General features: G+C 39.9%; 1 protein-coding gene across 1 annotated transcript in view; it reads right to left on the bottom strand.

Annotated features, from left to right (window-relative positions):
- The window catches only part of MRAS (muscle RAS oncogene homolog), a 437,128-nt gene that overhangs the window by 319,677 nt on the left and 91,015 nt on the right, over nt 1-26,436 (bottom strand). Inside the window, exon 2 of the mRNA XM_044060717.1 lies at nt 25,340-25,493. The gene's annotated coding sequence lies outside the window, so the exon portion shown is untranslated. The remainder of the gene's footprint in view (nt 1-25,339; nt 25,494-26,436) is intronic.

A 26,436-nucleotide genomic window follows, 5' to 3' on the forward strand; every position in this document is an offset into this window, starting at 1 on the left:
TGCAGACTCCACACAGAAGGTACTCCAAACTGAGAATCAAACCGGGAAATCTCTTGCTGTGAGGCAACATTTCTATCCACTGTGCTATGCAATACAATTTACAGCTTGATGGAAATGTATAATGAAGACAGGCAGTAAGATATCAATACAATGGAGAAAGACAGAGAGAAATGTAATATAGTTGAAGTAAGACATAGTGTGGAGGAAGACAAATTTAATAGGAGATAGAAGGAAAGGTAAGAGAAGGGTGAAGGAAGACCAAGAAGTCAAGATTTTGCAAAAGGAAAGTGTGGTACAGTAATACTAGAAGAAGCAGAAGAGGATTGGTTTAGCCAGGAGAGTTACATGTGCAGAGCCAGGATTGGGACAGAAAGTGTGAAGCAAAAGCTACAGCCATGCTGACGCCACACGTTCAAAAAATAAGGAGAAGCATGGTGATCGGCACTTCTACAAATATCAGACCCCCCCCCCCAATTCATTCCTTTTTTTGATGTGGAAAGGGGAGTCTTAAGGGCCACACCTGCCTTTAAAAATACATTTTATCATAGGGACCCTTTTCAGCCATAACCTGGCCTACAACAGCAAGGAGTAAACAATACATTGTTTCAGTGTAGGCAAACAGCCATCATGCCATGCTTTAAGGAGGACACCCATATAAACACAGAGAGCATGCAAACTTTGCATGGACACCTCAAGCCATAATTAACTGGTATGGGAGTTTCCAAACCTCAAAAACAATTGATTAACTACTACATCTGTTGATTACAGGAGATTTCTGAATGATATTACTGCAAAAGCCTGTTTAGCAAAAAGCTGTGGCTAAACAAACTATATAAATGTGCAAGAGATACAGGTGGTTTAGTTAAAAAAAAAAAAAGTGGATCACATTTGAAGCTGGGAACTTGTATATCAACAAGTACTGTGATTGGTAAAGGAAGCAATCATGCATAAAGGGAGAAACTCCAAATATTTATTTTATTTTTATTTTACAGTGTCCCTTTACAGAGGCAACATGGGAGCACTGTCTGGTCATGTGACTTGCTCAGGTCACACAGTATGGAGGTGGAAGGAATCAAGCCTGATACCCCTGAGTACAGGAAGCAGCTCATTAACAGCGGAGAGCCTCAATCCTCTGTGTTAACTGCCACACAGTCTGTGTACAAGGTTCAATCCTCTGTGTTAACTGCCACACAGTCTGTGTGCAAGGTTCAATCCTCTGTGTTAACTGCCACACAGTCTGTGTACAAGGTTCAATCCTCTGTGTTAACTGCCACACAGTCTGTGTACAAGGTTCAATCCTCTGTGTTAACTGCCACACAGTCTGTGTGCAAGGTTCAATCCTCTGTGCTAACTGCCACACAGTCTGTGTACAAGGTTCAGTCCTCTGTGTTAACTGCCACACAGTCTGTGTACAAGGTTCAATCCTCTGTGTTAACTGCCACACAGTCTGTGTGCAAGGTTCAATCCTCTGTGTTAACTGCCACACAGTCTGTGTGCAAGGTGTGAAGGTTTTGTTGCCACACACTCTGTGAACAAGGTGTTATGGTTCGGTTTGACATTTCAATTTTGATGGTAAGTTCATTTGGCAAAGAAAGCATACAGGGCTGCATTTCTCCTCACCCATCCTATTCTGTTAGGGGTAAATGGGAAGAGGAATGTTTAAATACAAACTTACTTTATACAGACATACTAATATAATATATATCACTGATGACCTACTAGTCATAGCAAATTCACAAAAGTATAAAAAAAACTAAAAATGCTGACAAATATGTATTCCGAAGTACAGAACTAGAAAAAATGCACCTCTTACTGCAGAACGTCATACACTCATGGCAGTGGGTCTATGTGCTGAAATATATAATATGCCAGGATGTTTCATTGGAGACTGCACAATTATGAAACGCAAGTAGCAGAAAGGCACTGGAAACATGAACCACACAACCATTTTCTAAAAGTGATGAAGCAAACCTCATATTGGATCATCTAATACCAACAGATAAAGCAGAAGCAAGAAAAACAGATACTGAAAGGACAAAGGCAGCAATAAATGAATGAAACAACTTATCAAATGCAGTGTCCTGTGGCCGAAGTTACAAAATATCAGGATTTGCAGATACTATGGCAATGTGGGACAAAAACACTCCATTCCCCTAGTAGGAAGGACTGGGCTAATACAGAACTTCCAAGGAAACTTAAATATGCTACGAATACAGGTAACGCCATATCAGCAACAGAAGGAGGACTACGAGATACATTGTGGATGCTGATAAAAACACACATAGCAAGTAAACAGTGAAACAAAACAGATTTAAACAAATTACACAAGGACATAGAAATGAATCCTATTCCTGTCACAGTATTCAAGACCCTAAAAATCTGAAGAGGTGAAAACAAGAAACGAGCAGAGTTGAGGCTCTTGTTTGGAACATGAAACTTCTAAGAAAAATATTAAATTCTTAGACGTTTCTCTATTTGACGAAAGAGGAACATACTTATTTTCTAAATTCTTAAGAAGAACAGCAGCTATTTTTTTTTTTATTTTGTAAGACAACAGTTACCATTCAACACACTTGTTGAACTCACTTCTTACACGAGTAATTAAACAAAAAATAATGGTACTACAAAAAATATTTGGGCAACAAGCATAAATATAAGACAAATCAAAGGAGAGGATGTTATAATCAAACTTTGGAAATTATTTGGCATGACTAAAAACAGACAGGAACTACTAAAAAAAAGGAATGCTAGAGAACATGGACACAGCCTGAAATAAGAGTAGGAGAAATAATGGAAAATGGCAGCATACTCCATTATAAAATTTATGCAGTAGTCCACAATTTTAAGCAAAATGTTACGAAAAGGAAAGCAGCAAACAAATTCAAATGATTGTTAACACAAAAGTATGGCAAAACAACAAGCAAACAGGAAAAGTTTAAGAAATTCAATAATTTCACCAAACAAGCTTTAACACATCATAGGAGGATATTAGCTTAATTGCCTAGAGCCTTTTAAGCCTTGCCATTCCTGCCCTAATTTCCCCAATTATCAATGCCCATGGGTGAGGACAGCTTTGGTATATGCATGTACCTTAGGGCATCTACAAACTGACACTGTTCATAAGGGCCAGAGATGACAAGCTTTGCCAAATAATACTTCATCAGGTTTACATACAAAAGGAGTCTGCAGCACAATTTATCTCAACTAAAATCATACCACCGTTTTCTGTGTCACCTTGTCGTCAGCACAGGTATAACAGTGCCATACCCACTGTAGCCCAAGATGTCTATCAGCACATTTATCCATCTATACTTTGCATTTTCAGTTTCCACGACTAAATCACCCCTGAGTCCTTCATAAATTACCTGTAACACAGCAAAATTAAAACAGTGCGAGTCTCCCATTTCATTAATATGTATGTACAGCCATGAATGTTAATATGTCTTCTAATGTCAGACAGATGGTCACCCATAATGTTCTTTTAACTTTCAATTTGTTTTACAAATATGAATTACATACCATGCATATTGCCATATACACTAAATTATTTGGGACCGTGCAAACAGAAGGGTCAACTGGAGACCAACTGGACATGCTTTTTGAAATAATGTAGTAATTTCACTGGTAGTACAGTTAATACACAACTGCATAATAAGTGATTAAGACGAATTTCAACAGCTCTTATAAAAAGATGCTGGAGAGATGGGTATGTATCCCAGAGACTACCCTGTGTATGGAACAGGCTCCCCATCCATGTGAAGCAGAATTCTCCCTAACCAAATTCAAGTGCAACTTGGACAACTGGATGGGAAACTGGAAATTCATCCTTGGTTTGGCACCTATGTCCCTAATGGAAACAGGTAACCTGTAAACGATTCATCTCACAGGTCCATGTTTACACTTATCAAGAGTATCAGAACTTGCCAGACATTTTGGGATGCATGGCTAGGCTTAAAAAGGTCACTGTGGTCATAGCCAAGTAAACACCTATAAATCTAAAACTACACAGTATGCAAAAAGGGAAGGCACTGTAATGTTTTATAAGTGCTTGCAAGGACTGTAAAAGGGAGGCACTGTAATGTTTTATAAGTTATTGCAAGGACTGTACTGAATTGCATGCCTGATACATATGTGGCGCCATTTGTGGACAAAACAGAGTATCAAGACTACATACACAGCAGCATCCTCAGAGGTTGGAAATTAGTTCTGTAACTGACTGGTCATACTTAAAGAATGAGTCAGCACCCTATACCTACTTCCATTTTTTTTTCCGGGCTATGCAGCCCTCCCCCTTTCTCCTGTCCTAATAGGCAGATAACTGTACACAGAACAAGTGCCTTAATTAGTTTTCTTAGGGCTGCAAGTCTTTAATCTTTAATGTGACTATTCATTTTCTTTTCCAGAGCTGCTTCAGACAGTGTTATTAGTGCCCAAGGGATGTTGTGAAAAATATCAGAAGGAAATAATGTCAGAGTTCACAGAAACCTTAAATGGTGTGGTGAGACTGCATCAGTTACAGGCAAAACACAGAGAATGCAACAGAAAACCTATATGAGGTCTTCATTGTAAACAGTACTCTTGGACTTAAAAGTATGTTTAAAGACATTTTGCTAGAGCTGTCTTTTAAAGGCACAGGCCTTATTGAAAAGTGAAGAAATGACCTTAAGCTTTAAGTGGAAGGATTAGAGATGGCTGCCCAGCATGCTGAACAATTTCTAGAAAAGATGGTACAAATCTGCAGTGTGCACTAAACCTGCAATGTGAGCATCAACAGTCTTCTTCTGCCTTTGATTCAAAAACTCCACTAAATGAATCTGGAGGGAAGATCACTGCGCAATCTAATTCACCTGTGTATTTAGGGAGCCAACATCTGAGGAATAAAATCATACACAAGGTTAGTGATATGGATTGCAACCATACCTCTCAACTTCTTAGCACAATAAATCTGGACGATGTCTAAAATAGGAGGACAAATACCCCAAATAGGAACAGGTTATAAAAATTGTTCTTATAAACGTAGACAGCTATGAGAAGAACAAATTCTGTGTTAATATTAATTTTTCAAGTACATGAAGTCTGAAACTGAAATGTATGTCATTATTTAGTGACTTCAATCCTCTGATTTGCCAGAAAACCAAAAATTTTATAAACAGAGCACAAATATGAGACAAAACTCTGGAGAGTTAAGAGGTATGAAAGACTTAGCAACATACAAAATAAGACTGGAGTTCATTACACGTACTAGCATTAATTCTTACTACCTCTAATTTTAACAGCAGTATGATTATTGAATTTTACCAGGCAAAGCTGCTGTAATATTGTAGCAACAGACAATGTTAGCATAGGCTATAGGTCTCATCTAATATTCCTTTCATTAATTTGATTTGAAGTACCCTCTTGGATTGAAGCTGCGAATGGAAGAGAAATAAGGGCTTCTATTATTACTCCGCAATTGATCTTGCTTGTTTCCCCCCTAGAACTAGTTAGGGGTGAAGGGAAGCAACCATTAATTGTCACAAAAAGAGCAACAGTTTCTTCATCTTGTTACATTACTAATTCATTCATTCAGAGAATAAAGCAAGAAACATATGAAAACGTCTTACCTCAATCACTTACTTAACATTCTTATGTACAACTTGCCACATTAAAAAAAAAAAAAACAACATGCATGTGCTTAAGCAGTTCAGCTTTCCCTGAATCAGGTCAGTCTCTCCCATTGGAGGCAGACTTCAGAGATTTGACACGCACTGCTTTAATTCTGTGGCATGTAGTCCATAATACTTTAAATAAATCAATAAAGAAAACTATTGTGCAAATATAAATACACCTAAAAATCTCTGAAAAAGATGATGACCTTTTGTAAAACAGAAACAGGGTCAATAAGGCATTGTAAAACAAATGACAGCAAGCCTATTATTCATAACTATAACTGATTACTGCAAATCATTTACGATACCCTTATATATGTTGGAGACTTGAAAGCAAATCAATCACATGTGAAAAATGTACTGCCTCAATAATGCATACTTAAGTGCAACATGAAGCCATTTTAAACTGTAATTCACTGCATGTTTTTATTAAAAATTCAAATATGATGTGAGTTTTAGGACAGTTGCGGCTTCATCGTGAGCGAGTCCAGATGCTAAAAAAGCAGCTAATTTTTTTCACCATGCACAGAAAACTAACTCAACACCTAGCTTTAAAAACTATGTACACTGTCATTTGGGTACAGAGCACAAACTGTTGATAGAGTACATAGTCTATGTGATGGGCTAACAGAGATCAGATGGGTGAAAAGACTAATCATTAACTTGTTAATATTTGACTTGAGACAAGAAACACCACTTCAGAGCAGCTTTCTTAAGCAAATAAAACTGTAACCCCTTTCAGGAACCATCACCCTTGTCTTCCTTGGAAAGGCACCTTTTGTCATTGCTGAGCCCAGGTTGGCAAGGTTGGAAATGAAAAGTACAGTTTTGTACCTACCATAAATGTAGATGTTCGAGTGTATACCCTGCTGCAGTCATCACACTTGGGTTATCCTGTCGTCAGGCAGTCCTGCAGTCGGCCTGAATCCCAAAGTCTTGGTCCGGCATCGGTTGCTGTCACTTCTTCCCTGACGTCAGTGCACCAGGGGTATACAAGAGGCATCCAACGCCATTTTCTTCAGTTTTTCTTGCCCCAGATGTCAGGTGCCCCCCCAAAAGGTGGTCAGTAGATAGTACCAATAATAAAAGTTTATCACAAACAAAACATCCCTCCACCTATAAGCAAATACACCACAAAGGTTGCATCAGACTTTAAGGTATTGAAAGGTTTTAGTTAGGTCAGAGGGGATGGAGGGAGGGTAACCTGGACTGCAGCAGGATATACACTCGAACATCTACATTTATGGTAGGTACAAAACTGTACTATGTTCATCGTGTTACCCTGCTGCAGTCATCACACTTGGGTAGAATCCCAAAGCTAAGGATGGGAGGTGGAGTCAAACAGGGTTAGAGGAGGCTAGAAGGCCCTGCAAAACTGCAGTGGCGAAGCCAGCTCTAGTCTTAGAGTAAAGTGGTAAGTGATAGTGTTTGGTGAAGGTGTGTACTGAACTTCAAGTTGCAGCTTCCAGAATATCCTTGGTTGGGACCCCCCTGAGGAAGGCTGTAGATGTAGCTGCTGCCCTGGTAGAGTGGGGCCTTATGCTAGCAGGAACTGGTTTTCCATGGTGGGTGTAGCAAAAACGTATGCAATGTCCTATCCATTTGGAAATGGTCTGTTTTGAGACAGCCTTTCCTTGTGATGCTGTAGCATAGGATACAAAAAGCTGGTCAGATTTTCTGAAAACCTTAGTTTTATCCAAGTAGTAACGTAGCTGCCTGTGAATGTCCATGGAATGCAGGAGTCTTTCTCCTTTGTTCTGTGGATTTGGAAAGAAGGTGGGTAAATGGATGGTTTGATTTAGAGCCACACTGGATACCACCTTAGGCATAAAAGAGGGGTTAGTTCGTAGAGAAACTCTGTCTTGATGAAGAATGAGGAAAGGCTCTACTGCCATTAGTGCCTGTAGCTCTGAGACTCTTCTGGCTGAAGTTATTGCTAGCAGCAGGGCAGTCTTCCATGATATAAACTTTAAGTCAGCTGAGAAAGCTGGTTCAAAAGGAGGTAGCATAAGTTTTTCCAGAACAAAATTGAGGTCCCAAGTTGGTGTTGGTGCTCTCTTGGGAGGCCTAACGGTTTTGGCCCCTCTGAGAAACTGCCTTAGAAGTGGATGTGAAAATAAGGGAGGGTCCGTGTTGTAGTGAGCTGAAATAGCGGAGGCATGGATTTTAATACATGAAAAAGAAAGGCCTTTGTGCAACATCTCAGTTAAATATTGTAGAATCTGAGGTATGTCTGGCTGAAGGGTATTTTGGCCTTTAGCTTGGTTCCAGGCGCAAAATCTTTTCCATTTGTCTGAGTAGGCTTTCCTGGTGCTGGTCCTCCTGGCTTCCAGAATAACCTCCATAACAGCTTGTGAAAGAGGAGCTGGCTGGTTGCTTAGGTGATTTGCCATGCAGCCAAATTTAAGCTTTTGAGCTGGCTGTGTAGGATCTGACTGTCTTGCTGTGTGAGCAGATGAGTAATTTGTGGTAAAATCCATGGTGGGCCCTGGGCCATATTCCTTAACAGTGGGTACCAGTGCTGGCGTGGCCAATCTGGGGCAATGAGTATCATTCAGGGTCTCTCCATCCTGACTTTCAGCAGCACCTTTGTGAGAAGGGGCAATGGAGGGAAGGCATATACTGTCAGCATTTTCCAACTGAATGAGAGTGCGTCCACTTTCCAAGTTTGATGGTGAAATGTCCTTGTGCATAATTTTGTTAGCTGATAGTTTTGGGGGCTGGCAAACAGGCAAACAGGTCTATGTCTGGGTGCCTCCATTTTTGAGTTATCATTGCAAATACTTGTGGATCCAGTTTCCACTCGTGGGGATCCATGATGCTCCTGCTTAGGTCGTCTGCCAATGTGTTCTTTTTTCCTGGCAGGAATTGAGCTTGTAATTGAACTTGGTAAGCCAGTGCTGTGTTCCACAAGGTCATTGCTTGCCTGCATAGAGGGTAGGAGTGTGTACCCCCTTGTTTGTTTATGTACCACATTACTGTGGTGTTGTCTGTCCTTATTGTAAGCTGTCCTGGATATAAGAGGTCCTTAAAGGCTGTCAGGGCATTCTGTACAGCTAGCATTTCTTTTTGATCGATGTGCAGATTCCTTTGATCTGCAGTCCATATGCCTTGAACGTACCGTCCTGCTATGTGTGCCCCCCAGGTATAGTCCGATGCATCTGTTGTCATAGTTTGCCTGGCTGGGGGTAAGGTGAAAGGCTGACCCTTGTTGAGGTGACATGCCTGTGATCACCATAGAAACTCCTGTTGAAGGCAGGGAATGAGAGGTATCATTGTTTCCAAGCTGTGGCTGTGTTGAGTCCATACGCTTTTTAGGTACCATTGTAATTTCCTCATATGCAGTTTTGCAAATGGTATTAGTAGTATGCAAGATGCCATGAAGCCCAAGGCCTGCAGAATTTTTCTTGCAGGGAGTTGGGTCTTTGTTGCCATTGTTTTGAAGTATTGAGTTAGTTGTAGTTGTTTGTCTGGCGTCAGATAAGCCATCTGGGCCATTTTATTCAAGCTGGCACCCAGGAATGTCATATTTTGTGAGGGCACTAGTTTTGATTTCTTTTCGTTTACTGTGTACCCTAGGCAACTTAGGTGTTTTACAAAAGCCAGATGTTGTAAGAGAATGTCCTTGCTTTCTGCTTGGATGAAGCAGTCATCCAGGTATGGGTATATTTGAATTTCTCTTTGCAGTATGTAATTACTGGTGCCAGGCATTTTGTGAAGACCCCGGGTGCAGTAGATAAGCCAAAGGGCAGTGCAGAGAATTGGTAATGGGTTGAACCTGCAATGAAACGGAGGTATCTTCTGCAATTTTGTCTGATAGGGACATGCAGGTATGCCTCCTTGAGGTCCAACGTTACTAGCCAAGCTTTCTTGCCCAACATGGGAAGAAGCTGCTGGAGGGTTAGCATCTTGAATTTGGGTACTTGCAAGAAGGTGTTTAGAATTGAAAGGTCCAAAATGGGTCTCCAAGCATTGTCTTTTCTGGGGACTAGAAACAGACTTGAGTAAAATCCTTGGCCTTGTTCCTGTGTAGGTACCAGTTGAATGGCTCTCATGTCCATGAGAGCTGTAATTTGTTTTTGTGCCTCTGCCCATTGATTTTGTGGCAGGTTTGGCATTCCTTTTATCCTTGACAAGGTGTGGAAATGGAATCTGTATCCTTGTGAGATAATGTCTAGGACGCATTTGTCCTTTGTGACGATGCGCCAGTTGTCTGCAAAATGTGCTAATTTTCCTCCCAAGGGAGCTGCCAAGAGAGTTTTGCTTGGCAGTTTGAGGTGTAAGTCATTGTGTTTGCCTTCTAGTAGTTTGTGACCTGTCTTCTCCTCCCTTCTGTGTTGCAGTGCCCCATTGGCAAGGTAAGGGATTTGTGCTTGTCCTCTGCCCCTTGGGCACCTGTATTTACTCCTCTGTGGTCTGTCAGAAGCTGGAAAGGACCAATTTTTTGTTGGCCAATTTCTGCTGAAGTGTGGGGGCTGTACCTGTAAGAAATCTTTGACCGTCTGCATAGATTTTGCCTTCTCCTCCATTTTCTTTAAAACCTCTTCTGCTTTAACCCCAAATAAGACATCCTGCTGTAAGGGTGCATCTAGTAACTTTGCTTTAACATGATCAGGCAGAGTTTGTTCCTTTAACCAAGCATGCCTACGTATAACAGACCCAGTAACAGCTGCTCTACAGGAAGCTTCCAAGGAATCAAATCCACATTGTAAAGTATGTTTGCCCACCTGTTCAGCTGCATGCAACAGATCCTACATTTCCTTGAATTCAGACTGCTGAGGGTGCGTGCTTATCTTTTGTTGTATTTGAGAAATTAGGAATTGCTGGTATTTAAGCATGTGAAATTGACAATTTAGTGCTCTCATAGCTAGAGTAGCTGAGGTGTAAACCTTCTTCCCCCACCTACCTAGTGCTCTGGAGTCCCTTTCAGAGGGTACAGGATTTTTAGCCATAGAAGCCTTAGCACCTTTGGGACCCTGGGAGATTGTCTCTGGATCAGCAACAGGGCTTTTGTAAAGGAATTTGTGTGAGTCAGGCACTCTATAGTATCTATCTGGTTTGGCTGGAGCAGGAGGCAGAGAATCTGGATTTAGACTAGATTCTAAGTAAACATCATCCACAATGTCTAAAACTGGGGGGATAGCAAGTGGTCTGTGCTGGGGGAGTAAAATAAACTCTTGGAGCCTTTTCTTTGAGTCGGAGTAGTCCTGACCTTCCCAGTGGAAATGTTCCCTCATGGTATATAAGGTTTCCCCAAAGGAATAGTCTTCAGGGGGAGAAGCTGAGGGAATGGAATCTTCAGAATCAGAATCTTCATAAGGGGGAAAGGAGTAATCCTGCTCCTCAGAGGAGCCTGAGGAAACAGACACTTGATCAGAGGAGGCATAATCCTCCTCTTGTCTAGGCCTTTTGTCAGGGGGGGGGGGGTTGGGAACCCCTGATTAAAGAAATCAAATCTTCAGCCATTTTAAGCATCTGTTTCTTAGGCATGGGGCCTTGAACTGGAGACTGAAGTGCAGTCTTTTTTGGTTTTAGAGGAGTCTTAAGCTTAGCATAAAATTTTATGGTAGAGTAGTCGGTCTGAAGACACCTTCTGAAACCGAAGGTGTTTCTACAGCATCGGCTTCTCCTTCTGCAATGTCGTCGGTAGGGCCTAAAGAAAATGGCTGCGTTGGCCTAGAACTCTCTGCTAGAGAATCCAAAGTGGTCTGGGGTTCCAATTCTGCGGTAGCCATGGGCTGCGTAGACGCTTCACTGAAAACCGGAGAACCGGCGACTGGCCCAGCCGAGGTCTCGGAGTCTGGCTTGGATCTAGGCTGCCTGTCTTTATCTTTGCATTTTTTATGCACGCCGGTAGTCAGTTGTTCCGACGGCATAGTGTAATTAAATTTCCTACCGAAGTAGTGTTGTGTGAAATCAAAGCGTTGCTTTATAGTTCGCTTATTGAACCTAGCACAAAACCGACAACCAGTGACGTCGTGGTCTGGGCTTAGGCAAGGTATACAATAAGAATGAAAGTCCTTATGAGGTATTTGCTTCCTACAAGAAATGCAATTGTTAACTTTTTCTGACATCGGACTGAGGCAAGAAAAGGTTCCCCAACGGGGTACTTAGCTTTGAAGACTTCGGACTGAAACTCGATTCGAGAGTCTCAGGTGTCGGCCGACCGGCACTTGCGAACTGCTTCTGCTTCGGGCACCGCACGGCAGGAAAGACTGAAGAAAATGGCGTCGGATGCCTCTTATATACCCCTGGCGCACTGACATCAGGGAAGAAGCGACAGCAACCGACGCTGGACCAAGACTTTGGAATTCAGGCCGACTGCGGGACTGCCTGACGACAGGATAACCCAAGTGTGATGACTGCAGCAGGGTAACACTATGAACATCAATAAAATAGTTTCTACAATGTTTGGTATTCAGATTAAAAAAAAAGTTTACTGTAGTACAACTCTCAAAGTCAGCATTTGATTTTGAGAGCAGCTTCATAAATATTTTATAGCTCTTAATTCTCCTAAACAGCTGTCTCCTACTCCAGTGAGTTCTGAACAGATGTTATAACTACTCAAAAATCTCCTGTGTGACATCTTTCAGCTGTCAATCCCTACAATCGCAGAAAGAAAGAGGAGTCATACTCTATCTTAAGTAACCCTTTTAAATGTGATTGGCTGTTGTACCATCACCTGGTCTATGCTTCCAAGCAACAGAGCTAACTCAGCATGAGAGCATCAGTCAGCTGTTTCTAATATACCGCTAGCCTCAAATGTCTTTTCTTTCAAAACACATGGTGCATCTTAAAAAAGCAAAGTGGTGTTGCCAACAATGTCGAATAGCTGATCATCTGGTAGAGCATCAGGCATGTTTAAGGGCATACCACTCATGTTCCTTAGCAGCAGTGGAACAACTGGCTGTTATGTCACTGCAGGAAGAGCAGAGCTAAATATGGCAAGCATGGTAACTACCAGGAATTCTGGACATATCATTTCTGTCCTACTTCTATCCAGGACAGCACAGAAGGGTGGGACCCAGCTACAACTTTAATCCACTTCTAGGATGTACAGCAACCATCAAAAGCAGTGTGTGTGGATTACATACAAGTGAGAGGAGAAAGAATAAATGAAGATCCTTGTGTGTAAAACAGAAGTTTTAAATAATACAATAAGTGTACAGCATCTACTAAAGAAAATCCAGAGTACATGGCTATGAATGAAATACAGACAGATGCTCAAGACTTCAGGATTTACACTTTTTAAAGCACGGTTATTAGGTCTGCAATGCAAGTTCTACCAAGTGAATAGTAAAGTGTGTTCTTTCTATTATATGCTGCTCTTATGCTTTCTAAAACCAAGCAAAATGTCTTATCCCTGGTATGATCGATTATGGACATCCTTTATTCGTGGAAGTTTTTTCACTGCTATGGCAACTTTTTACAAAGCAGAAGTACGTTGTTTTTATTAAAATGATACCCACACCTTACTGTAATACCACAGTCTACAGTGGTGTGCATTTATGCAATTCAAAAGCATCCTACTGAAAAATTTTATGTGTACAAGTTTCAATACTGGCAACCACAGAAAAACTTAATTCACTAGTAATTTTGCAAAATCTTTTGTACGGCCACATGGGAAGAGCCCTCTGTTATATAATTTTAATACGACCATGTAGATTCTCGTTTCCAACTCCCATTTAGCATTGCTATAAATATCCATCATAGAGGAAACAAGGCTTTGTAATGTTTAAAACTCATCTGGTTTCATCGGTCTTGATTTTAGAATGAAACAAAAAGCAGAACGAAGCCAACAATTTCTCCTTTTCTGCTGCAAATCTATTTAGCATTTTTTTAAGTTACTGCTGCATGTTGACAATATACTGATCTCTTTGAGAGGAAACAGCTTGGATCAGTGAGAGCTGCTCTTCCTTTAAGTACAATAATAGGAAATGGAGCATTTCCCTCTTTGATACATCTAAACTGCTGGGCTGCAAACAAATCAAACAAATGTTAGTACTCACCAAATTAAGACTGCATATAAAACAGTGTCCAACCCTCACTTTAGCAGCGCGCATAACAACTACACTGTATTACTTCAGGTATTTTACCTTTATGGGATCTTTAATTTTTATATTTGCACTTTGAGCTTCCACCATTAATGTCAAACATTTGGAAGGTCAAAACACTGAGTTTCTATTACATTTGGTGCACTAGTACATGGCAGGCAGTCAGGTATCCAAAGTCCTGATGTTTGTTTGAATGAGTACTGAAGATTAGTTTATACATCCCTGAGTGTTAATCAGAGGAATTCTGTTTATGCAGGGAAGATACAGGCAGAGAAAAAAACTGCCCCATGGCTCTCAAGAGACCAAATCTAAAGTCATAGCTAGAAATAAGGCATGGGACAAATGGCATGCCACACAAGACCCACTAGATCAACTCAGATACCAACAGCTAAGGAATCACACAAAAAATCTATTATACTGGACAAAAAAAAAACTTCTACCACCTTCAACAAAAACATCACAACAAACCTCAAAAGTTTTGGGCAGAAATAAACAAACTTCTTCACCCAGGATAGTCCTCCACTCCTACGCCGTCAGCTTCCAACCATAAATCCCCAGGGGATATTGCAAATACCTTCAACAGTTTCTTCACCGAGACTATCCAATCCCTAGCCAGCCAACTGGCACCCAGCTGCTCCAACCCAAATTCTGCCACAGCCAATACCCCACTCTCCTTTCGCTAATACCCCACTCTCCTTTCGCCAATACCCCAGTCTCCTTTAGCTAATACTCCAGTCTCCTTTATCTAATACCCCAGTCTCCTTTAGCTAATACCCCAGTCTCCTTTAGCTAATACCCCAGTCTCCTTTAGCTTTCAGCCTGTTTCTACATCACTTATCAGATCTCTAATTAAGAAATTAAAACCAACTACTAACAGCTGATCTACTCCCACCAGAGTATCTGCAAAAAGCAGCTGATGCCATAGCATACCCCATCACCAATATAATCAACAGAAACTTATCTGAAGCCACCATCCCTCCATTTGGAAAATATCTCATGTAACATCACTCCATAAAGGAGGCAACTCCTTCGAACTGTCAAACTTTAGACCCATAGCTATTCTGTCACCACTGGCTAAAATTATGGAGAAGTGGGTCCATAAACAACTTATGCATTATCTTACCCAAAATAAGCTGTTGGCCAAGTCTCAGTACGGTTTTAGGCCACATCACAGTACCACCTCAGCCCTCCTATCCTTCTCTAACACCATAAACTTCGCTGTGGCAACCCCTAACCGGAAAAGCTGAAAGATACAACAACAACTGCATGTTCTACCTTTGAGATCTTCTCCCCGGGCCTCCGCTGAAAATGGACATGTATCCAGTCAGACTATCCCGGTCAACAAATGTAAAATAAATAAATCAATAATCATACAGGCTTGCATAACCGGACTGTTGTTACCAGTAAAGGTTTAATGTGGCTGTTGTCTGGACTGCTCTTAGATCAAATGGCAAACACTGGACCATTCTAATGGTACTGCATAAAACTCAGCAAAGATGCTGACAGAGACAGAGACATTTTGTTTAAGACAGAACAGACATTTTTAGCGGTAACATATTTTCAGTTATAGAAAACATCACTCATCGAAATATATACAATTTTAATTTTTGATGTATTACTAACTGAATGTATATAGCATTTACTACATATATATGAATATATCTCAGGGACTATTTGTTGGTAACCATTTAAAATGTTGCCACTTGCATTATCAAATCCCAAAATGTGGAGACCAAATGACTAAAAATCCAGACTTAACATATACAAAGTCCAAGATTGTCATTTCCCCGGAATATTCCCTTTCCTTCCACAGTATGGCAATTTCAGAGCTGGCATACAAGTTCAGATGGGTGTGCGTAGGTATGGGGTTTTGCCCCCTTACATCAGGGGGGTACAGAGGGGCTTGCCACCTGCTAAAAAAAGTTTAAGGGTGAAGAGCAATGTCTAATATTCACTCTTCTGTATTTCTGGTCATTTTTTTGGTGTTTTGGGACTCAACAGTGCATGTAATGAGATTTCAATAGGGAAGACTGTTTCCCTTTTTCTTAATTAAAAAAAATACTGTGTTGAATGTATGCATAGTGTACTACACAATGTACTTGCACTGATTTCTGGTACAAAAAAACTAAACATGCCTCCGACTTAAATCTATGAAGCCATTCTGCCATGTAGAATTGTGGTGTTATGGCTATCAAATTACAGTGAAAATAAACGTTAAATATATTTATGCATACATTTTTCATTTCTCAAAATATCATCTGTTTGAGTGCAGAAAAGACTGGCAAAAGAGAGAAAGAAACGGTGAATGCTTAAAGATCACAAATTGTTAGTTTTTTCATATGCAAGTCTGTGGTACAGTGGGGACTGGGAAGTTGCCCTTTCCCCTCTGTAGTGCCTCCTCAGAGTTGGCATACATACACAGCGGGGGTTATGGGGTGCAGGGGGCTTCCTCCCATGACAAGAGGTTTAAAAAATGAATATGAAAAATCTTTAATGCTGCATTCAGTTACTACAGTTTTGAACACATTTGTTCAAGTACTTTGAACTTGACGATTTGCGCTTCGTGGACCTATAGTAGACTCATTTATATAGATGTGTGTACTGTTATCAACTTGCAGTGCTTGGTGTAATAAAAGAATCTGGAACCAGCTTCTCAGTCTTATGTTAAAGTTTATTTACAAGGAAGAGCATAAAATTACTTTTCTTGCCAAAATGGTGGTGATCAACAAAATGAAGGCAGTGCTGGTTGGCTTCAATCAGTGCAGTTATTTCTAAAGCTCAGTTCACTGTGGTCTCTTTTCAATCAACGAAAGATAATTAAATGTATTAGTCCTCATTCCCTCCTACAACAGTGTTTTCATCGGTTTCTCTTTCAAACAACATTAGCGCCCATCAATTTCCCAGTTTTCAGAGACATCTTCAAGACTGTTCTCATCCTTCCAACATAGCTAGAAACACCTCTTCAAAAGCCTCTCTAGGCTCCAGAGGTCATGAATCTCATCTATCAGAGGAGATAGTGGACATAACATACATCTAGAGGCAAGCTGCTTTTCTTTGGTTGTCATGGTCAGCTTCTCTCTGGTTTGCTTGCCCACCTCAGACAGAGATATTTACATTTCCCTTCCATGAAACCACCTCGTGGTAAAGAAAACTGAAACTGTTACACAACCTAATACAACACAACAGTGTCCTTTCCACATTCAGCAGTCAGTCTACCACTGTATGTACATATACATATTAAAATACACACACACTGATACAGGCACACACATTACATTTGTATATCTATACATATTTTTTTATATATTTTGCATAAATGTGTTGCAAACTAATATCTGAAGCCTGTTGCAAATTATTTAAAGCTTTTATCCCCAAAACTCTACTCTCAAGGGGCTATTAGTTCAGTCAGACTATCCCGGTCAACAAATGGAAATAAGCCTATATTTGCATATAAGTGAATTTATGCATGTATATGTGTGTATATATATATATATATATTTTTTTTTTTTTATGGTTGTCATTGAAATGGTTAATTTACTTGATTTATAATTTTGTTAGGGTGCAACAAAAAAGTGTCTGCACAAATACGTTAATGCTCATTTTGAATTGCATATTGTTTAGGTAAATTAGACTGTGCAGAACAATGAATGCTTGACTGAAAAGGTGGAGGTTGAGAGTTTGCACCATGAAGTTACAATGGTTAGTATGTGTTTTTGCGGGTTAGGGTTAGAGTAAGGTTTACGTAAGAGGACAGATTTAGTATTGGACCTTTTTGTGTTTTGTGTGTTCCATGCCCTTTTGTCTTGTGTAGTGGTATTGTTAGGGAGCGGGTATGGTATAGTAAAGTGTACGGTTAGTGCATGAGCAAGGTAGTGGTGGGGGGAGTAAAACGTGTTGGTGCCCAATCACGCATCACTTCCAAGAAAGAGAACTCAGACAATTAATGACCATCACCTCTGGGGCTAGCCCTGCCAAGGGCTACTCATGATGCATTTCAAGGCTAGCAATAATGCTTCTAGGCAAAGAGACTCAAGTGGTTTGCTCTGCTAGGTCAGTGGCACTGGACCTTCCCACTCAGATAAAAACACTTCCAAAGTTAGCTCTTATGATAAAAGCAACAGAAGATTTCATAAAGTCTTAAGGTCTTTATACTAAAACAAAACCTTTGCGGAGACATATACTAAGTGAAGTCAAGCATCTGACTAGATGCAACTCTTCTACAGAAATGGGTCTCTCTGATATGTACCCTGTGACGTTATGAAACAGGTGATGTTACTGTTGCTGAAGTTCGGAAACTCTTTAAAGACTCTACATTTATAACACATAAGCAAAGCAATTTCACTGCCATCTGTAACATTTCATCTGCCAAAATATACAGATTGAGTCTGCTGCAGTTTATCAAGCTCAAATAGCATCTTACTTTCTGTGGAGCCTTCTGCAATAAGCAGCAGTACCTTGGCTATAGCAAGAGCACCCTTCCTGTACCCCCATCACACTCACCAACCCAGACTAACAGCCTTTCCTGTACCCCATCGCACTCCTCAATGAAGACTAACAACCCTGCCTGTACCACCACACTTACCAACCCAGACTAACAGCCCTTCCCATAATACCATTGCACTCCTCAACCCAGACTAATAGCTCTTCCTGTACCCACATCACACTCACCAACCCAGACTAACAGCCCTTCCTGTGTCTCCATCACACTCCTCAATGTAGACTAACATCCCTGCCTATACCACCATTGTACTCACCAACCAAGACTAACAGCTCTTCCCGTAACACCTTTGCACTCCTCAACCCAGACTATAGATCTTCCTGTACCCACATCGGACTCACCAACCCAGACTAACAGCCCTTCCTGTAACACCATCACACTCACCAATCCAAACTAATACCCTTTCCTGTACCACCATCGCACTCCTCAATGCAGACTAACATCCCTGCCTATACTACCATTGTACTCACCAACTCAGACTAACAGCCCTTCCCATAACACCATCATACTCGCCAACCCAGACCAACAGCCTTTCCTGTACCACCATTGCACTCAGCCCAAACAACCCTTCCTGTGCCCCCATCGCACTCCTCATTGCAAACTAACAACCCTGCCTGTACCACCATCACACTTCTCAACCCAGACGAACAGCTCTTCCTGTACCCCCATCACACTCACCAACCCAGACTAACAGCCTTTCCTGTACCCCCATCGCACTCCTCAATGAAGACTAACAACCCTGCCTGTACCACCATCGCACTCCTCAACCCACACTAACAGCCCCTCCTGCACCATCACACTTACCAACCCAGACTAACAGCCCTTCCCATAATACCATTGCACTCATCAACCCAGACTAATAGCTCTTCCTGTACCCACATCGCACTCACCAACCCAGACTAACAGCCCTTCCTGTAACACCATCACACTCACCAATCCAGACTAACAGCCTTTCCTGTACTCCCATTGCACTCCTCAATGAAGACTAACAACCCTGCCTGTACCACCATCGCACTTCTCAACCCAGACTAACAGCTCTTCCTGTACCCACATCGCACTTTCCAACCCAGATAAACAACCTTTCCTGTACCCCCATTGCACTCCTCAACCCAAACTAACAACCCTGCCTGTACCACCACTGCAATCCTCAACCCAGACTAACAGCCCTTCCTGTACACCATCACACTCACCAACCCAAACAGCCTTTCCTGTACCACCATTGCACTCCTCAACCCAGACTAACAGCCCTTCCTGTGCCCAGATCACTCTCCTCAACACAGAATAACAACCCTGCCTGTACCCCCATCGCACTCCTCAACCCAGACGAACAGCCCCTCCTGCACCACCATCACACTCACCAACCCAGACTAACAGCCCTTCCTGTAACACCACTGCATTCCTCAACCCACACTAACAGCTCTTCCTGTATACACATCGCACTCATCAACCTGGAGTAACAGCCCTTTCTGTACCCACATGGCACTCATCAACCCAGGCCAACACCACTGCTTAATCATCAGCACATGCCTCCACTCAGATCATCAGCCCTTCCTGAACCCCCATCACATGCCCTGGGACAGTGACATCACAGTGCAGTAACATTTTCTACAAGACATTCAGGGTACCTGGTCACATGTGTCTCCAAGCCCTCAAAACTCCATCAACTCCCACAGCCACATCCATACCTATGCAAGGACAAAGAGCTGACCCACTGTATCAAAGTCAGCAGCCAATACAAATAGCTGATCTTGGATCAAAGGCCTGACTACTGGATACAGTCTTCCTTCCACCACCCTGGGGCCTGATTACTGGGCACAGTCTTCCTTCCATCACCCTGTGGCCTGATTACTGGACATAGTTATCCTTCCACCACCCTGCGGTCTGATTAGTGCACACAGTCTTCCATCCATTGCCCTGGGCCTCATTAGTGGACAGTCTTCCTTCCATTTCCCTGGGGCCTCATTAGTGGACACAGTCTTCCTTCCACCTCCCTGGGGCCTGATTACTGGACACAATCTGCCTTCCATCACCCTGGTATATTCTTTCCCAAGGAAGCTGAGGAATGTTATGCCTCAGACTGAAATGTATCCACTGGATTTAGAATTTTCTCAAAGTGATCCTTCCACCTCTTAACACTACCTTAGTGATGCCACAACAGCAGAAGCAATATCTTGCCTCCCCTTCCTGAGATGCTGGATGTCCGTCAGAACCTCCTTAAAAATTGCATGAAAGTCACTCTGCATAGCTTCACCAAATCTTCCCATATCCAGACTTTCACTTTGATTAATGCCTCTCTCTAGGCTTGGCAGAAAGAGTCAGATCCAGAGATGCCTGTCCTGCCCCTTTGTCCCATCTTAATAATGGGTGCTAACCCTAACCCTAATGCTGTCCCATGAAAACATTCCTGTAACACTACCACTACACAAGGCAGACTCATATGCACATAAACACTACATCTATCCCCTTACCTAACTCTGACCATAATCCTAAGATACACACATTCACACCCACAAACATACAAGACCTATCCCTCACCAGTCCCCAACCATAATTCTAACACACAAGCAGGTGCACAAACATTTACGTCCCCTCCAACCCCACTCACCTGTCTCAACAAAAGATAACTGACATTTGGACTGCATGGCTATCTGTACTGTTAACATTAAACACTATCCTCTGCATTCACACAGGTTCGGAGAGGTCCATACATTACAGTTTACTATCCATGGAAAATGCAGGGGTCTAAGTGCATGTGGTCATCATATCTAAAATAAAATAAACACAGTCCAGTTACAATATGGGAAGGTCAGTCTTTCATGTAGAAAAAAAAATGTTTTTGAATGAGAGAGACAAGTCCATGCCAGAAGATTTGTATGGGCAACAATTCCCACAATTCTTCCAGCAGTCCCCCCCCCCCCAGTACAATGACTCCCAGAAGAACAATATACAAGGCAACAGAAACATCCTTTCCTTCTTGTCTGACTGAAGGTATGTACAGATGAAACTGTGGCAATACAACTTACTCCTTATTTTAGCTGAAAGGTAACTACTTAAGATGAAGTATAGGTCAGGAAAATGTATGTTTATATGTTTCATCTGCTACTTCTAGGCCCAGAGTCCAAAAACGAATCACTTAAGGTGAAGTGCAGTACAATGCAGAAAAAAAAAAGTATAGTATTCATCAAAACTGTCTTTTTACAAAGGTCAGTGTCTAAAGCAATGTTAATATCTAAAAAACTGGCCTCAAACATACCACTCAACTGTCCAGAATTTTGTGGAATGTCTACATATATTAGTTAGCCTCAGATTTGTGGCTTGTTCTTCAGAATTTGTGGTTTTCTGGCAAATTGAGGACTGAAGTCAATAAATAATAACAGATATTTGCATTTCAGGTTTCACAATTTTAAGAAAATATATGTTAATGTAAAATGCAAAATGTGTTAGCCTAGCAATTTTCTAAGTTAAGAGCAACATTTAAACTTTGTTCTGAATTTTGGGCCTTTGTACCCTCACTATTTTTGGCTTTGTAGAGAATTCTTACACAGAGTTTAAGAGGTATGGCCAATTATTCTGTCAAGCAGAAATAAGAATAAAACCCATTGTGTGCACTTATTTTAGTTTTAACCTTTATTAGTACTTTCCTGGTTAGATATTTTGACAATATGTGACCGCATTAAAGGTACAACTCACAGTACACCTGCATGATTATTTGCATTTGTCACCTGCTGAGTCATTTTGTGCCTTGGGAAATGGTTACAAAGAAATTATGACATGACTTGTACCACTTATAAATTCAGAGTATTGACAGGAATTTATTTATTTATTTAACATTTGTTTACAGGGAAGGTCTGAATGGGTCAGGAACCCATTTTCAGCAGAGGCCCGAGGAGAAAAGCTCCAAATGATACATGAAAGTTAAAGCAATTTACATGAACAAGACAATAGCAAGAACTAAAACACACAAAAAGTTATGAATACTAAATAAGTAAAAAGAGAGGTAGCAATAATAAAACATGTACTAGACAGGCAATATACAAACTTTTTTTTTTTTTATCAGATAGGGTTAAGATAGAGAGTTAGCGTCAGCTAGAGGGTCAGAAAATTAGAGGCAAGAAGATGCTTAGAGTCCTTAACAGACTTAGTAAACAAGAAAAAAATGAGCTTTATATTTTAAGCCTTGATATAGATAAAGTTTTCAGCTCCCTAAGTTGTCCATATCTACTTAAAGCTCTGCAAAAATACAATTTCTTCCCAAACTTTATTGGAGTAATTAAAAACTTATATGGAAAGCCCATAGCCTATGTAAAGATTGCAGCCTATCTAGCCCATTCAAAATATTAAGTACTAAACAGGGGTGACCCCTCTCCCCATTACTCTTTGCCCTGGGTATTTTGCCTCTTTCAAATTATGTTAGAAATAATGACAGCATTAAAGGATATAAAGTGTCAGACAAATTATCCTCCAAGATACAACTGTTTGCTGATGACCTACTAATAACTTCCAATGATACTGAAAATTCAGTAGATCACCTATTACATAATCTCGACTTCTTTGCAAACATCTCTGGTCTAAAATCCAATCACAACAAAACTCAGGAACTTCTAGTGAATAAAAATGTTACTATGAAACTTAGATAAAAAAGATTCAAACTGGGAGGGCATGCATACTAAATATCTAGGTATCATTATTGAATCTAATTATAAAAAAAAAAAATCACTCACATCTAATTACCAACAACTTATAAACTCAATTACTAGTCTGACAGTTGGAACAAACTCTTCACATTTGAAGACAGACTAACTTTAATCAAAATGATACTGTTACCTAAAATCTTATTAATTGGCCAAGCTCTAATAATTCCTCCACATGTCAAAATTAAACAGAAAATTAATAACTTATTACTTAACTTCCTTTGGTATCCCCCCAAAAACAAGAATTTCTCTTCTATGGCACACCACAAGCTGGGATGAAGGAGGTACAGGGTTTCCAAATATTTATTTTTATTTAAACTCCAGATTTATTAACATAGTGTTGCTTTGGAATAATGCTTCTTATATATTATATTGGAATTTAATACGTGAAACCTTACTTCTTAATAGTAACAGGACATTGCTTGAACCACATACTCAAAGACATGTAAACATCTTTATATAGATTTTAAAAATATACATTCAAAGTGAAAGGTCAAAACTTGTTCTCACATCTGTTATAAAACAAATATTGTGGTTGTTTAAAAAGCTTATGTTTTCTAATCAATTAAAAATGTATTACTAATTATGTTTCCTTTTGCTTACACAAATAAATGTTTGATATTTTTTGATACTCTGAAAATGTTAGAATTTAACAAGGGTGATCTATTATACTGGAATCAATTTCTCTCAGCTAATAAAATAAGTTCTGCAGACTTTTTGATCAGCAGATATAGTTTGCAAAATTGCAATTGGCTGGACATCCAAACTTGTAAGGATTTTATACATACTAAGCTCATACCCTTAGAGGCATACAATAACAGTAACTTAAAAATCTTGGATTTTATCTCAACAATTATTAATAGCTTACCTAAGAACACTTCATACATATCTGTTATTTATAAAATTCTCAAAAATGATTTTAGCAAAACGGAGGTTTCTTTTTGGAATTATTCAGGTGAAATTAATAGACAAGTATTCTCAGAAAAAGATAAAAAACTTTGTTTACAGTCTGTGAAGAAATCAACATAGTCCCTGTTCTGGCGTGCATACACATCCCAATTTTTACATAGATGTTTTTCACCCCACATAGTCTAGCAATAATGTATAAGAAAGATAAAATGAAATGCTGGAGATATGGACACCTGATGCTGACTGGATACATATGGTTGTTAATTGCAAACTAATTTCCCCATTTTTGTTAGACTTTAAATATCTTTGTAAAGCTCTATGGAATGACATCTGTATACTTTCTGACTCCCTTATCTTTGTCAATGTTCCTGAAAAATCCTCTCTATAGCAAGGAAAATTGTTACTAAAAATTTGGCAATCCCAATCTAATCCTGTCTTTAAAGTTAAGTTTATTCAGCTTGTGAAACACATTTGTAAGAATGAGATTGCTACTATAAAAGCAAGGACCAACACAAGTCATCATTTAATTGCTTGGGCAAATATTAAGTGTTCTATATACATTGCTTTTTTAGCTGTTATGGACATTGTATATAGTTTTTTTCTTGTTACTATACTGTTAAGTTATTGTGTTATAAAATGAATAAAAACATTTTGGAAAAAAAAGACTAGTAGAGTAGGATGGGAAAAGTTAAGTTTTAAAACTTGATTTTGCACATTTTATAGAATGTGCACATTTATTAATGAAAACGTGAAAGAGGCATACCTTTTTATTTAATTTTGTATGCTGACATACATACTGTAACAGTAAATGGAACAGTTACAGCAAACAGAAAACTTGTATGGAAGGACCAGTAGCTGATAATATAATTTAATGCAACCGGTGTAAACCAATTGCAACACATGCAGAGAATAAACAGATATTATACACATTAATAGACAACAAAAATACATGGAACAGGACAGGAAGTTATCAAACTTGTGATATAACTATTTTAAACTTTCATAAATTTTCCTCTTCCTCCATAAGGGAAGACAGAGAACTGAATAATGTCAGTACAACAATGCATCATAACTTGAGCTCTCAGTTTAGCTTTACCACCAGTCAAGCTTTTAATAAGACTGGCAGTGTCAGTCTGACCCACAGGCCTCTAGGCAAAATTCTTTTAAGTCTATGTCAAATGACCTTACCTTTTGTCAGTATTACCTTTCACCAGCATTACTGCAAACTGACTTTTTAAGGAAAAGTATGTTACTATATTGTTATAATGTATCAGACATGCAAAACAAAAAGTGCATGTATGTGTCACAGAACTGGCAGATTGGGAAAGCACATCACAGATGCTACTGCAACTCAGGTAAACAAATATTTGTTAAACAAAAGGAAATCACTTTGCATCATCATATTGGCCTACTGATGGTAAACTAAATTCTGCAGTCCAGAAATTATTATTTTTTTTAGGATCTTATATAAGTAGCCTTAAAATTCTTCAGTCTGTCATCTTTAGGTTTACTGCACCGTATACTTATTGCCTTACATACCTTTGGAATGTTGCCTCCACTCTACATGAGATATGAAGTGCAGAACGTCACAACGAGGCCAAGACAGATAAACTTTTACTAATATATTTCATTTAAAATGGGACTGTATTGCTACGACAACTCAGGTATGCCTGGGTTAAAGCCTTCAAAAGCCCTAAAAAGCAAAATCAAAAAAAGACAGTTATTGAAATACAGCCAAAAATTAAAATATACCCATTTCAGATTGCTTAAGGTCAGAAACTGCTAATTTACAAAACACATTACACTTTAGGTGGTCTGCAAGAACAATTTTCTCAAACAGCACTTGAATACAAGATATATACCTTTTAATCAAAATATAGCAAAAATGGCCCTAAAAGTAAAGTATTATTTAACAGCGGTTACTCATAACAAAAAAAAAAAAAGACAGACTTGCTACAGTAAAATGGGCTTTTCCTTGCCATTTGTTACCCTGGCTGATGATTCTCAGCTTAACATCACCTTCACACAGGGCAGCATCCATCTCTCTTTGGTGCACCCTTAATGTCAGCTACTATGTTCTACTATGAAAAGTGGACTATCTCCATATTAAATTCTAACGTAGTATAAAATGCTTACACTGTACACACGGTTAGCACTACAAACAATTTAAAACTTGTATTTAGTAAACTACTAGAGATGCACATAAGCTAAATGAATGGTAGGATGACCTTTATATAAATTCTTTCTTGCACTTTTATGTCCCTGTCTCTTGGAACATTGCACACCTACCACCTCAGCAATATTTTCAGGTGGACTTCTATAGAGTATATGTTTGGATTTCCTCTTTTGATACTCCTGCTCACAGCAATTTAGAATTTTCTGTCCTAGGCTTACAAGCATGCATTCCACCAATTTCACACACCACAATGTCACAAATCAAACTAGAAGGGCATGTTTAGGCTAGCCATCAAGAAGGCAATTTTATGATTCCTGTTAGTCTTCTCTCCCAGTTCTAACTTCACACACTAAACAATCTGAATCTGAAAGAAAATCAGTCTGTAGACAATGTAGGATGCTTTCCTGACAGAGTAAGACAGCAGTAGAGTATTCTAGACTCCTCTTCAAAACAGTACAGA

The sequence above is a fragment of the Protopterus annectens genome, chromosome 2.part0 (genome assembly GCF_019279795.1).
Source record: "Protopterus annectens isolate FY-2018-M chromosome 2.part0, PAN1.0, whole genome shotgun sequence".
NCBI classification, from domain to species: Eukaryota; Metazoa; Chordata; order Ceratodontiformes; family Protopteridae; genus Protopterus; species Protopterus annectens.